Here is a 13,869-nt window from a genome sequence, read left to right as displayed (position 1 = left end):
CACCCGAGCTCTGGGAGGTAACTTGCCCTTACGGCCCGGGACAGTTACAAATGGAGCATGTGTAAAGTTCTCCCCTCCACCCCCACCGCCTCCTGCAACCTGAAACACCTTGCGCTTGTAACTGGCCGCACCGACCGCAGTTTGAAGCTGACGGTGTTTGTGACAGTGGGGAAGGTAAATGTTAGGTTGGAGAATGATACTGGATCCGCTCATTAATGGGGCGAGCAACGGCAGACTCCATTAGGTGCGAGGGTTCTGCAAGGTCCAACAAGGTTGGGATATACACCATGAATGGTAGAAGTGGAGGGGTATTGGGGGACAGAGGGACCTCGATTCACGTCCATAGGTCCCCAACGGTGGCAGCGCAGGGAGGTGAGGTGGTGTCGAGGACATGTGGGATACTTGCCTTCATTAGCCAGGGCACGCAATAGATGCGGGGAGGTCTTGGTCCAACTTTATAGAACATTGGAGACACAGCTGACGCTAGAGGCTGGAATCTGAAGCCACACACAATCTGCCGGAGGAACTCAGCGGGTCGAGCAGCATCTGTGGGGAGGGGAGAGGAATTGTCAACGTTTCAGGTCAAGACCCTGCCTCAGGACCGGAAACGTCGACAATCCCTTCCACCGCCCCCCCCCCCCCCACCCACAGATGCTGCTCGACCCGCTGAGTTCCTCCAGCAGATTGTGTGCTGTTTGTAGACATTGGTTAGCTGGAGGGCTGTGCGCAGTTCTGGTCTCTACATCATAGGAAGGACGTGGATTCACTGCAGAGAGGTCAAAGCCTGTGATGGTGTCAGCACATGCTGTGAAAATTGTCTGTGTTGTTAGCTTATTGTACTGCTTCTCCTCAGTGAGTGAATGAAAGGCAATACTTACTGCTCCCGAGGGACTGCTTGGATGGGGCAGCCCACTTGCCCAGAGAATAAGAGGGTGCCCACCAGGTCACAACTGGCCACGTCTGGGATCTTGTGTACTTAGCTGTATCCTAGACTCCAGCTCCAGTACTGATATCTATTTAGCATGGACGTTTCATGGTTCAGGGTCAGAGTGTTCCACAATCTGCCTGTTATGACTATCACTTTGGGAGCAGGATAAAACAACACTCTCTTTAGTTCTGGGCAAATGGGCTGGAGATGCATCCTACAGAGGGGTCTCCCTGCAGTCTGTATCCCCACTGAACAGGTGGAGTCCACACTGTAGTTGAACTAGTGAGGCCTCATTTGGAATACTGTGCGCAGTTTTGGGCCCCACATCTTAGGAAGGATGTGCTGACGTTGGAGAGGGTTCAGAGGAGATTTACGAGAATGATTCCGGGAATGAAAGGGTTTACGTATGATGAGCGTTTGTCGGCTCTTGGACTGTACTCACTGGAGTACAGAAGAATGAGAGGGGACCTCATAGCGACATTTAAAATATTGATAGGAAAGGATAGAGTAGATGTGGCTAGGCTGTTTCCCTTGGTGGGCGAGTCCAGGACCAGAGGGCACAATCTTAGAATTAGAGGGTACAGTTTCAAGACAGAGATGAGGAGAAATTTCTTTAGCCAGAGGGTGGTGAAATTGTGGAACTCCTTGCCACGCACAGCAGTGGAAGCCAGATCAGTGGGGGCGTTCAAGGAGGAGATAGACAGATATCTAAATAGTCAGGGTATCAAGGGATATGGGGATAAGGCTGGAAAATGGGATTAGACTAGTTTTTTTTCCCACCCCATTTCTATTTCCCTTTCCTTGGAGCAGACTCGATGGGCCGAATGGCCTGCTTCTGCTCCCTTGTCTTGTGATCTTGTGATCTTGTGAACTGCTTCCCAAACCACAGTGGGGATTCCAGCCACCGACATGCACACTGGACACAGTCTTCACTGTTTGGCAGCTCCAGAATAAATGCAGGGTGCAACACCAGACACAATACACGGCTTGTTTTGTTATATAGGACAACAAAATAGGGTGAAGTCAGCATGGTTTTGTTAAGGGGAGATCTTGCCTGACAAATCTGTTAGGAGAGTCGGTGTGTTGTGGCTGTCACCAGGTCACTGGAGAAACTGGTGGATAGGAAGGTCTTTATTCATCATGATAAGTTTTTTTATAATTTCAAAAATAAACTATATTCATAATTAAAGACGTAGAAAAGAACAAAAAGTGCAAAATTACATTCATGGTCAATACAATCAGTGGCGTTAACTTATTTTTTTTAGAACCATTGCACTCATGTGGCCCTCCTGGGGTGATACACCACTTCATTGTCTGAGGGGCTTCCCCACCCGATTCAGCCCCTCCATGTGTGGTAGCGGAAGGAGCCCCTCACCTGGATCCACCCATCACCTGCCAGCTCACTCCTACCCCTTCCCACCAGCTTTTTATACTGGCTATCTCCCCTCTTTCTTCCCAGTCCCGATGAAAGGTCCCGACCCGAAGTGTTGGCTGTCTATTTCCCTCTGTAGATGTTGCTTGACCCACTGAGTTCCTCCAGCTCCTTTCTGTGTTGGTCCAGGGAGGCTGGTTTCTGTGATGTGCTGGGCTGTGTCCACAACTCTCTGCAGTTTCTTGTGGTCTCAGGCAGAGCAGTTGGTGTACCAAGCCATGATGCATCCAGATAGGATGCTTTCTATGATGAAATGATAAAAAATCGTGAGGGTCAAAGGGAAAATGAAAATTTCTTTAGTCTCTTGAGGAAGTAGAGGCGCTGGTGAGCTCTCTTGTTTGTGGTATCTACACGGTTGGACCAGGACAGGCTGTTGGTGATGTTGACTCCCAGGAACTCTCAACCCTCTCCACCTCAGCACCATTGATGTAGACAGGTGCATGTATGCCACCCCCTTCCTGAAGTCAATGACCAGCTCTTTTGTTTTGCTGACATTGAGGGAAAGGTTGTTCTCATGACACCATGTCACTAAGCTCTCTATCTCCTTCCTGTACACCCACTCATCGTTGTTTGAGATACGGTCCACTACGGTGGTATCATCTGCAAACGTAGATGGAGTTAGAGCAGAATCTGGCCATGCAGACACGACTATATAGGGAGTAGAGTTAAGGACTGAGGACGCAGCCTTGTGGGGCACCAGTGTTGAGAATAATCGTGCTGGAGGTATTGCTGCCTATCCTCACTGATTGCGGTCTGTTGGTCAGAAATTCAAGGATCCAGTTACAGAGGGAGGTGTTGAGCCCCAGGTCTAGGAGTTTAGAGATGAGTTTGCTTGGAATTATAGTATTGAAGGCAGAGCTGTAGTCAATAAACAATGGTCTAATGTAGGTGTCTTTACTGTCCAGATGTTCCAGAGATGAGTGTAGGGCCAGGGAGATGGCATCTGCCATAGACCTGTTTCAGCGGTTGGGAATTGCAGTGGGTTGAGGTTGTCTGGGAGGCTGGAGTTGATGCATGCCATGACCAGCCTCTCGAAGCACTTCACAACGGTGGATGTCAGAGCCACTGGTCTCTGTTGTCAATGTGGCACATTACCTTGTTTTTCTTAGGTATCGGGATGATAGTGACCTTCTTAAAACAGGTGGGAACCTCAAATTGATGCAGGGAGAGGTTAAATATGTCTGCAAATACTCCCGCCGGCTAATCTGCGCAGGATCTGAGGACACGACCAGGGACACCATCCGGGCCAGATGCTTTCCTTGGGTTCACTCTCGGGAAGACTGATCTTACATCTGCAACGGTGACCGTGGGTTCAGGTGCATTGGAGGCTGTCGGGGTGGGTGGTGACAGACCAATCCCCTTCTGTTCAAAACGTGCACAGAATGGGTTAATCTCGTCGGGAAGGAACGTGCTGTTGTCGGTGATGCTGCCTGACTTTGTTTCGTAGCCCGTTATAGCTTGTAAGCCCTGCCACAACTGACAGCTGGTCTGGGACTTGATTTAGGACTGATATTTTCTCTTGGCATCTCAGGTAGCTTTACGGAGGTCGTATCTCAATTTCTTGTAAAGGTCAGGGTCACCTGATTGGAACGCTGCAGTCCTGGACTTCAGTAGGGAGTGGATCTCTCAGTTCATCCATGGTTTCTGGTTTGGGAACACCCGTATTGTCGTCTTTGGTACACAGTCCTCCACACACTTACTGATAAAGTCTGGGGTGGTGGTGACACACTCATCTAAGCTGGCAGCTGAGTCTTTGAACAAGGACTCAAAGCAGTCACGTAGAAGTTCATCTATTTCCTCGGACCGGCACCGCATGACTCTCTGTACTGAATCCTCCTGTTTCAGCTTCTGCTTGTGTGCAGGGAGAAGGTGCACAGCCTGGTGGTCTGATTTCCCAACGTGTGGACGGGTGGGGGATGGATGGGTAAGCGTCTTTGATGATTGTGTAGCAATGGTCAAAGGTGTTTGGGCCCCTGGTGGGACAGGAGACGTGCTGGTAGTATTTTGCTAACTCAGTTGACCTGGTTGAAGTCCCCAGCTATAAGAAGAGGGCCTCAGGATATCCCATTTCAAGGCTGTTGACCACGGGGTATAGCTCATTGAGTGCAGGCTTCATGTCCATCTGGGATGGGAAGTAGACTGCCATCAGGATAGCTGAAGTGAACTCCCACGACAGGTGGTATGGGTGACACTTCACTGTTAGATATTCCAAGTCAGGTGAACAGGAACTTGCCAGGACTGTCACGCCCGCGCAACCCAAGGTTGCAGACTTTTTGCTTTGTCCAAGGACATCGTACAGTCCAGCCAGTGAATTGAGAAGCCTGCAGGTTGTATGGTGCAGTCAGGTGAGGCAGGTGTAAGCCGCGTTTCGGTGAAACACAGCACACAGCAGTCCCTCAGTTCGCTTTGGTAGGTCAGTCTCGCTTTTAGTTCATCAGCTTTGTTCTCGGACGTTAGCTGGTATGCTGGGGAGTACGTTTTCGGGCTCAAGTTCTGGGAATAGTCTCTCCCAGGGTGCGGGGTCCCTTGTGGTGTTGCTGGGGGAGGGGGGGGAGATCAGTCTGTGTCCCCTCCATCTCCCAGAGCCGGGGGGGGGAGGGGCAGGGGGGGGATTGGATGCTGTGCGGCTCCTGGTCTCCCGGAGCTGGGAGGGGGGCAGGGGGGTGGTGGCAGGCTCGTTCCTTCCCTTGCTCAGCTTTATCTGTAGGCTCCCCTCCCTCCATTCTACCTACGTTGTCGGGTTTCCCGTATTTGCTTCATCCTCCGATGAGGAGAGGTTGCTGGCATCTGTCTCTGTGGCTCCTTTCTTCCCCATTATTCTGAACCTCGGTGGCCCATCGTCTATAGGGTGGTGTCTTCTGGGACTTCTTCCTTCTCGCCAGCTGCCTTCCCCTCTGCTATCGACTCCTCCGCTTTAGGGAGGGGCCGGGGGCTTGTGACTGGGGTTTGGGAGCTCGAGGTGGTGGGCTTTGCTCTCAGTCTTTGCTGGGGCCTCTGTACTGGTAGGGGGGGTGTGTCAGTGTTCCCTGGGGTGCCAGCTCCCCCTCTCATTGCCTGTGCGGAGGTGCAGTCACATTTTGGGCAGGCCTTGTAGAGACGGCCTGCTTCCCCGCACGGGTTGCAACTTTTGCTTTCTCTGCAGTCCTGGGTCTGGTGACCTTCATGCCTGCAGTTCTTGCAGACGACTGCACTACACTGGACCGCCACGTGTCCGGGTTTGTTGCAGTTCCGACACACCCTGGGTCATCCTGTATATACCAGGTATCCACGGTTCCCTCTGATGGGTGGATGATGGATCCCTTATCGTCCTCCCTTCACCTAATGCTTGCTAGTTCACATCACAAACAGGTCCTTAATGTCCACACAGCTCCCTGCTCCCTTGACGTAACGAGCCAGGAAGGTGAGAACATCCAACACGGGCACGTGGGTTAAACACGTGCACCGTTACCACACGCTCCTTCTGGGTGGGGAGGGTGAAGTGTGGCTGCACCTTCAGCAGTGACAGCGGAGCTTCATTCCCCTTCTCCCGAAAGTCCTGCAGCAGCTTCTGCCATCCTGCTGGGTACTCGAAGGTAACGTCAAAGTACCCGTTACCTGGGAAGTCCTGGAGGCAGTAGGTGTCCTTCACCTCAAACTTGCAGCACTCCAGCAGGACTGTCTTGATAAAGAGATCCTGGGTGAAGCAGACATTCTCCTCTTGGAGACCCTTAAAGTAGAGTCTCCCGAACTCAAGTTTTTATACAAGAACAAAGGTAATACAATTTCAATAGCTACAATGACATTGTTTACTTCAAGATTCTGTCTTACAAATGGCTCCATTGAACTACATATCCACAATGGGAGCACACTGTAACTAAGAAGACACCTTTGTTGGAACAAACTAATTCACCCGGATGGTCTGAAGCCTTCTGAGGACAGAGAACCAGGCGGCCAAAATTACTGTTGCGAGGGCTGACTGTGTGAGCGCACAAACGGCCCAAATATTGATAGAGCAAATATACCTATGACCGTGTTTGATGTTCCAAATGACAAAATTAAATCTGGTCAGGGAGCCCTCCTTGATCTCTGGAAGAAGGATTCCAGATAACTTTGCTGTAGGTGCCTTGTTTGATGTAGGTCAATTAACATAGCCTGTTATCTTACACTTAGCTGATGCAGACAAAAATGTCTCACGGTCACGTCACTCTACAAACCTTATCTTGAAGAGCCAGCCCCCTGCTGTGGGTCAGCAGCCTGTGCTCTGTAGGTACCTTTTAATTTCAAAACTGATTACTGCTTGTACTTTACATTTCAATGGTTTTTTTGAAGACTCGTTGGTATTGGTTTATTATTGTCACTTGTACCGACATACAGTGAAAAATTTGTCTTACAATCCGATCATACAGGTCAATTCATTACACAGAGCAGTTACATTGAGTCAGTACAGAGTGCATTGATATAGTACAGGTAAAAACAATAACAGTACAGAGTAAAGTGTCACAGCTACAGGGAAGTGCACTGGAGGTAGACAATAATGTGCAAGGTTCAACAAGGCAGATTGTGAGGTCAAGACTCCATCGCATCATATAAGGGAATATCACAGTGGGGTAGAAGCTGTCCTTAAGTCTGGTAGTACGTGCCCTCAGGCTCCTGTATCTTCTACCCGATGGAAGAGGAGAGAAGAGAGATTGACCCGGGTGTAGTGTGAAAGGTCACAGCTGTCATGTGACAGTGACAAAACTGACCCCATCTGGTTGGAGGACAGCATTGCTCATCGGGTTGGAAGACACACCACTGTCAATCAAGGTTTGCCTCCACCCCACCCATCAAGTGCACATCTGAACAATTGACCCCTTTAAGCACCTTTGTCCTTGATGGCACCGGGCCATTGGTCCTTTTGAACGACCTGGGCTGGACCACCCAGTCCTCCAGCGGTATAAAAAGTGCCACATGCTTGATTCTGCCTCTTTGTCTTCTCTGAGGGATATTGAGGTAAACTGTGCACTGCAAGGGTAATTAGTTAAGAATCCCTGGGACCTAGGAGCCGATGTTTGCACTGAGTCAAGGAGGGTGGCAGGTGTCGTATTGTTTCTTCCTTGATTTGTTTGTATCCAGTTTATGTGTGTGTGTGTGCGCGCGCATCTCACCCCATTGTGATTTCCCCCACGTTTGCGATCACCCGTGTGTGTGTGCGCGTGAGTGTGCATCCGTTCCCATTCGTTCTGTTCCCGCACTTGTCTTTGTGAATAAATCATTTTTAAAACTCCACGAAGACTGTGTCCAGAGTCCTCTACCTTTGAGACCTCAAAGAACCTTTTCTCATAGCACTGGGTGGGTGGGGTCTTTGATTATGCTGGCTGCTTCACCAAGGCAGTGAGAGGTGTGGACAGAGTAATAGTAAGTGACGTAGAATTTAAATTTAAAAGAGTGGAACATGTGAACTGTCCTTCACAAAGCCATGCTGGCTGTCCCTAATCAGACTATGATTCTCCGAATACCCATAGATCTTATCTCTAAGAATCCTCTCCAACAGCTAGCCCACCACAAACGTAAGGCTCACTGATCTATAATTCCCTGGACTATCCCTACTTTTTGAATAAGGGGACAACATTTGCCACCCTCCAATCCTCCGGTACCATTCCCATGGACAACAAGGATCCAAAGATCCTAGCCAACGGTTCAGCAATCTCCTCCCTCGCCTCACGGAGCAGCCTGGGGAATATTCTGTCAGGCCCCGGGGACTTATCTGCCCTAATATTTTCTAACAGCTCCAACACATCCTCTCCCTTGATAGCAACATGTTGGCTTGCCTGTAGAAAGCAGAGGGTTGTGGTGGAGGGAGTGCATTCAGATTGGAGGGCTGTGACTAGTGGTGTCCCTCAAGGATCGGTTCTGGGACCTCTGCTTTTTTGTGATTTTTTTAAAATTAATGCCTTGGATGAGGGGGTAGAAGGGTGGGTTGGCAAGTTTGCAGACAACACAAAGGTTGGTGGTGTTGTGGATAGTGCAGAGGATTGTTGAAGATTGCAGAGGGACATTGATAGGATGCAGAGCTGGGCTGAGAAGTGGCAGATGGAGTTCAATCTGGAGAAGTGTGAGGTGGTACACTTTGGAAGGACAAACTCCAAGGTGGAGTACAAAGTTAATGGCAGGATTCTGGGCAGTGTGGAGGAGCAGAGGGATCTGGGGGTCCATTTCCACAGATCCCTGAAAGCTGCCTTACAGGTAGATAGGGTAGTTAAGAAAGCTTATGGGGTGTTAGCTTTCATTAGTCGAGGGATCAAGTTTAAGAGCCGTGAGGTAATGATGCAGCTCTATAAAACTCTGGTTAGACCACACTTAGAGTACTGTGTCCAGTTCTGGTGGCCTCCTGTGGAAGCGTTGGAAAGGGTGCAGAGGAGATTTACCAGGATGCTGCCTGGTTTAGAGAGATTGCATTATGAGGCGAGACTAAGGGAGCTAGGGCTTTACTCTTTGGAGAGGAGGAGGATGAGGGGAGACATGATAGAGGTGTACAAAATATTAAGAGGAATAGATAGAGTGGACAGCCAGCGCCTCTTTCCCAGGGCACCAATGCTCAATACAAGAGGGCATAGCTTTAAAGTAATGGGTGGGGAGATATCAGAAGAAGGTTTTTCACCCAGAGGGTGGTTGGGGCATGGAATGTGCTGCCTGGGGTGGTGGTGGGGGCAGGTACCTTGGTCAAATTCAAGAGATTACTAGATAAGCATACGGAGGAATTTAAAATAGAGGGACATGTGGTAGGAAGGGGTTAGATAGACTTAGGCGAGGTTTAAAGGTCGGCAGAACATGGTGGGCCGAAGGGCCTGTATTGTGCTGTACTATGTTCTATAACAATTACAGTATAAGTAATGAGTAGATCTGCAGAGAGCAGCTAGCAATGAGTCGCCACGCTCCAGTTGGTCCTTGTTTGTATTAATACCTGCGACCCCTATTCTGTAACCACTGGAAGATGTCTCGTATCTGACAATTCCCTAACAGGTGGACGCTATTTACTTGGATTTTCAGAAGGCCTTTGACAAGGTGCCGCACACGAGGCTGCTAAACAAGGTAAGAGCCCATGGTGTTAGAGGCAAGATGGAGGGAAGATTGGCTGACTGGCAGAAAGCAAAGAAGTGGGAATAAAGGGGCTGCCGGTGACTAACGGAGTTCTGCAGGGCTCAGCGTTGGCACCACAACTTTTCACCTTATACATTAATGATCTGGGTGAAGGAACTGCCGGCCAAGTGTGCAAACGACACCAAAATAGGGGGAGGAATGGACAGTGTTAGGGGCAGGGAGTCTGCAGGAGGAGTTGAACAGGTAGGCAGAGTGGGCAAAGAAGTGGCAGATGGAACAGAGTGTAGGGAAGTGCGAGGTTATGCACTTTGGTTGGAAGAATAAAGGGGTAGACTTTTCTAAATGAGGAGAGAATTCAGAAATCTGAGGTGCAAAGGGACTTGGGAGTCCTAGTTCAGGATTCCCTCAAGGTTAAGTCAGTAGTAAAGAAGGCAAATGCAATGTTGGCATTCATTTCGAGAGGACTAGAATATAAAAGCAAGGATGTACTGCTGAGGCTTTATAAGGTGTTGATCAGACCGCATTTGGAATATCGTGAGCAGTTTTGGGCTCCATATCTGAGGAGGGATGTGCTGGCCCTGGAGAGGGTCCAGAGGAGGTTCGCAAGAGCGATCCCTGGAATGAAAGGCTTAACCTATGAGGAGCGTTTGTCTCTGGGCCTGTACTCAATGGAGTTCAGGAGGATGGGGGGGGGGGATCTCATTGGAACCTACCGGATACTGAAAGGCCTGGATAGAGTGGGCGCAGAGAGGATGTCTCCATTAGTGGGAGAGTCCAGGATCCGAGGGCACAGCCTCAGAATGAAGGGATGTCCCTTTAAGACAGATGAGGAGGAATTTCTTCATTCAGAGGGTGGTGGATCTGTGGAATACATTGCCACAGGGGTCTCCGGAGGCCAAGTCACTGGTGTATTTGAGACAGAGATTGATAGGTTCTTGATTGGTAAGAGGTTTAACGGTTACAGGGAGAAAGCAGGAGAATGAGGTTGAAGAAATAAAAAATCAACTCCATTGATCGAATGGCGAGCAGACTCGATGGGCCGAATGGCCTCATTCTGCTCCTATGTCTTTTGGTCTTGTAGGTTATACTGCACAGAATAAGGCCATTCAGCCCCATCAGTCCATGCTGACTGTCATGCTCCTCACAAGCCTCCTCCTGGCCTTCCTCATCTATCAGCATAAGCCTCCATTTCCTCCTCTCTCATACCCAGCCTCCCTTTACAAGTAACTGTCCCAGTGTCTTTAACCGCTCCTTGTGGGAGTGAGTCCACATTCTCACAAGTCTTTGGGTGAAGAACTTTCTTCTGAACTCCCTGTTGCATTTCTGGGTGACCGCCTTATTGACGACCTCCCCTCGTGCTCTTCTTCACAAGTGGAAACATTTGGTGTCCACTCTGCCAAAACCCTTCACCATTTTGAAGGCCTCTATTAGCTCAGCCCTCAGCCCTTCCTCAAAAGAAGTGATCCAGTGTGTCCATCCTTTCCCGTTGTGTATACTCTCCATTTCTAGTATCACTCTTGTAGGTCTCTGCACCCTCTCCAGCGCCCTGAGATAGAACACAGGACAGTACAACACAAGAGCAGGCCCTTCGGCCCACGATGTCTGTGCTGACCACGGTGCCAATTTATACTGCTCATCTTCCTGCACATAGTCTGTATTCCTCCAGCCCCTGCCTGTTCATGTGCCTGTCTAAATGCCTCTTAAACATTGCGATTGTGTCTGCTTCCACCATCTCCCCCGGCAGCACGTGCCGGGCACCCACCACTGTGTGTGTTTAAATCTCCTTTAAACTTTCCCCCTCTCACCTTAAACCTTCACCCTCTAGTATTTGGGCCCTGGGAAAAAGACTGACTCTCTACTATAATTTTATAAACTTCTATCAGGTCTCCCCTCAGCCTCTGACGCTCCAGAGAAAACAACCCAAATTTGTCCAATCTCTCCTTATGCCCTTTTTATAACACAGACAAATGCTTCACACGTTACCCTTGATCTACCCAAGGTTTGACTCAAGTTTAGCAGAACATCCCTACTTTCCAATTCTGTCCCACTAGAAGTCACCCAAGAGCTGGATCTGCCTGTTTCGATGTCCTCACTGCCCTGTTTACAAGGCCTTTCCAAAAAAAAAACCTTTTCAAAATTTGGCTATCCTCAGAAATGTGTTAATATTCTGTCCACGACGGCATGCAAGCTGTGATCATCCACCACAAACCCAATCCCAGTGCAGACAACTTTCTCGGCATGAATGAGTTGAGCCATGCTGTATAACCAGGGTCAAAAAAGGCTGTCTCACTTTTCTCAGTGGAGTATTACACCTCACCTTGAACATGCCTCCCAATTCTACAGGAAACTGTTTAACCAAGGTCACACTAACCCGCATCATCAAATTACAGCAAAGCAAATGAGACTTGTGTGTATGCACCTTGAATTATTCACTAACGTGTTCAGTGCAAGGCCCATTTTCTTGAACTTCTTGAAGACAAAGACCCTTCACCGATTTGCCCTTGCTGTAGAACACTGCCCCCTGACAATAGTGGCCCAGGGCAAGGAAAATGTGGGACCACTTCCTACATCTCAGAGCTACTTCTTAATGAAAGCAAGCATCAGCAATGGAATTCACCACCACCTCCAGTGAGACAGCGCGGTGCTTGGCCATTTTAGGAAAAGATCAAGTCTCATGGACTGCAAGGTAGCAAGGATCCCACACTCCCAAAGAAACAGAGTCATTCCCTTCTCCTGAAAGATCGCCTGGGAAGAAGAATACAAGTGTCACAGAATCAAAGAATTTTACAGCACAGCTCAACTTGTTCACACTGAGAAAGTTGTCTGCCTGAGCTGTTCCTATTTGCCTGCATTTGGCCTGTATCCCTGATTGTCAGTTTAAACTGATTTGCCCAGAACTCAGTGCTGAGTTCAGGTCGGGAGTCACACCTTTAACCAGTGTTCTCAGCATCACCTCACACACACTGATTGCACCCACATTTACGTGATCCTAACACAACACACACAAGGTGCTGGGGGAACTCAGCAGGTCAGGCAGCATCTATGCAGGGAAATAAACAGCCGACCTTTTGGGTTGAGACCCTTCATCAGGACTGGAAAGGAGGAGGGTGATAGGTGAGAGGGGAAGGTAGGTGTGTGGGGGAGGGGGGAAGGTAGGTGTTTGGGGGAGGGGGGATGTAAGAAGCTGGGAGATAGGTGGAAGAAGCAAGGGGCTGAAGGAGGAGGAATCCGGTAGGAGAGGACAGTGGACCATGGAATAACGGGAAGGAGGTGGGGAATCATGAGGGCAGGGGAGGGGAAAGAGAAGGGGTAACAGGGCCACAGGAATAGGGTAAAACAAAAGGGAGGGAAAGAGGGGTGGGGTTACTGGACGTTAGAGAAATCGATGTTCAGGCCAGCAGGTTGGAGACTCCCAAAGCGGAATATGAGGTGTTGTTCCTCCAACCTGTGTCTGGCCTCAACGTGACAGTACAGGAGGCCGTGGACAGACACGTCTGTATGGGGATGGGATGTGGGATTGAAGTGGGTGGCTGCAGGGAGGTCCTGCCTGTTGCGGTGGACGGAGCAAAGGTGCTCGACGAAGCGGTCACCCAACCTGCGTCGGGTCTCACCGATGTACAGGAGGCGGCACCGGACGCGATAAATGAGACCCTTGGACTCACAGGTGAAGCGCTGCCTCACCGGGAAGGACTGTCTGGGGCCCTGAATGGTGGTGAGGGAGGAGGTGTAGGGGCAGGTGTGGCACTTGGTATCTGTACAGGGCAGGGTGCAGTGGAGGGGTGACTCTGCATTCAGCAGCAACAGTCTGCTGGAGGGTCGAGCAGCATCTGTGGAGGGAGAAGACGTTTCGGGTCGGGATGCCCATTGAGCTGCTCACTCCTCCACCCCCAGCCCCACCCCCCCCCCCCCCAAGCCCCAGTTGAGCCTGACCGGTGGGGAAGAGACCCAAACCCCACCCACCCATGCCACCCACCCCACTTACACCCCCCACCCACATGCCGCCACACACATCCCCACGCACCCCCTCCACACACAACACCCCCCTCCACACACAACACCCCACACACACCACCCACACCCCCCCTCCCCCCCACACACACCACCCACACACTCCCCCCTCCCCCCACACACACCACCCACACACTCCCCCACACACTCCCCCCACACACTCCCCCCACACACTCCCCCCCCACACACTCCCCCCCCACACACTCCCCCCCCACACACACACTCCCCCCCACACACACACTCCCCCCCACACACACTCCCCCTCACACACACTCCCCCCCACACACACTCCCCCCCCACACACACTCCCCCCCCCCCAACACACACTCTCTCCCCCCTCCCCAACACACACTCTCTCCCCCCCTCCCCAACACACCTCTCTCCCCCCCTCCCCAACACACACTCTCCCCCCCCTCCCCAACACACACTCTCCCCCCCCCTC

Source organism: Pristis pectinata, chromosome 17, assembly GCF_009764475.1.
Source record: "Pristis pectinata isolate sPriPec2 chromosome 17, sPriPec2.1.pri, whole genome shotgun sequence".
Lineage (NCBI taxonomy): Eukaryota > Metazoa > Chordata > Chondrichthyes > Rhinopristiformes > Pristidae > Pristis > Pristis pectinata.
Note: the sequence above shows the minus strand (reverse complement) of the source record.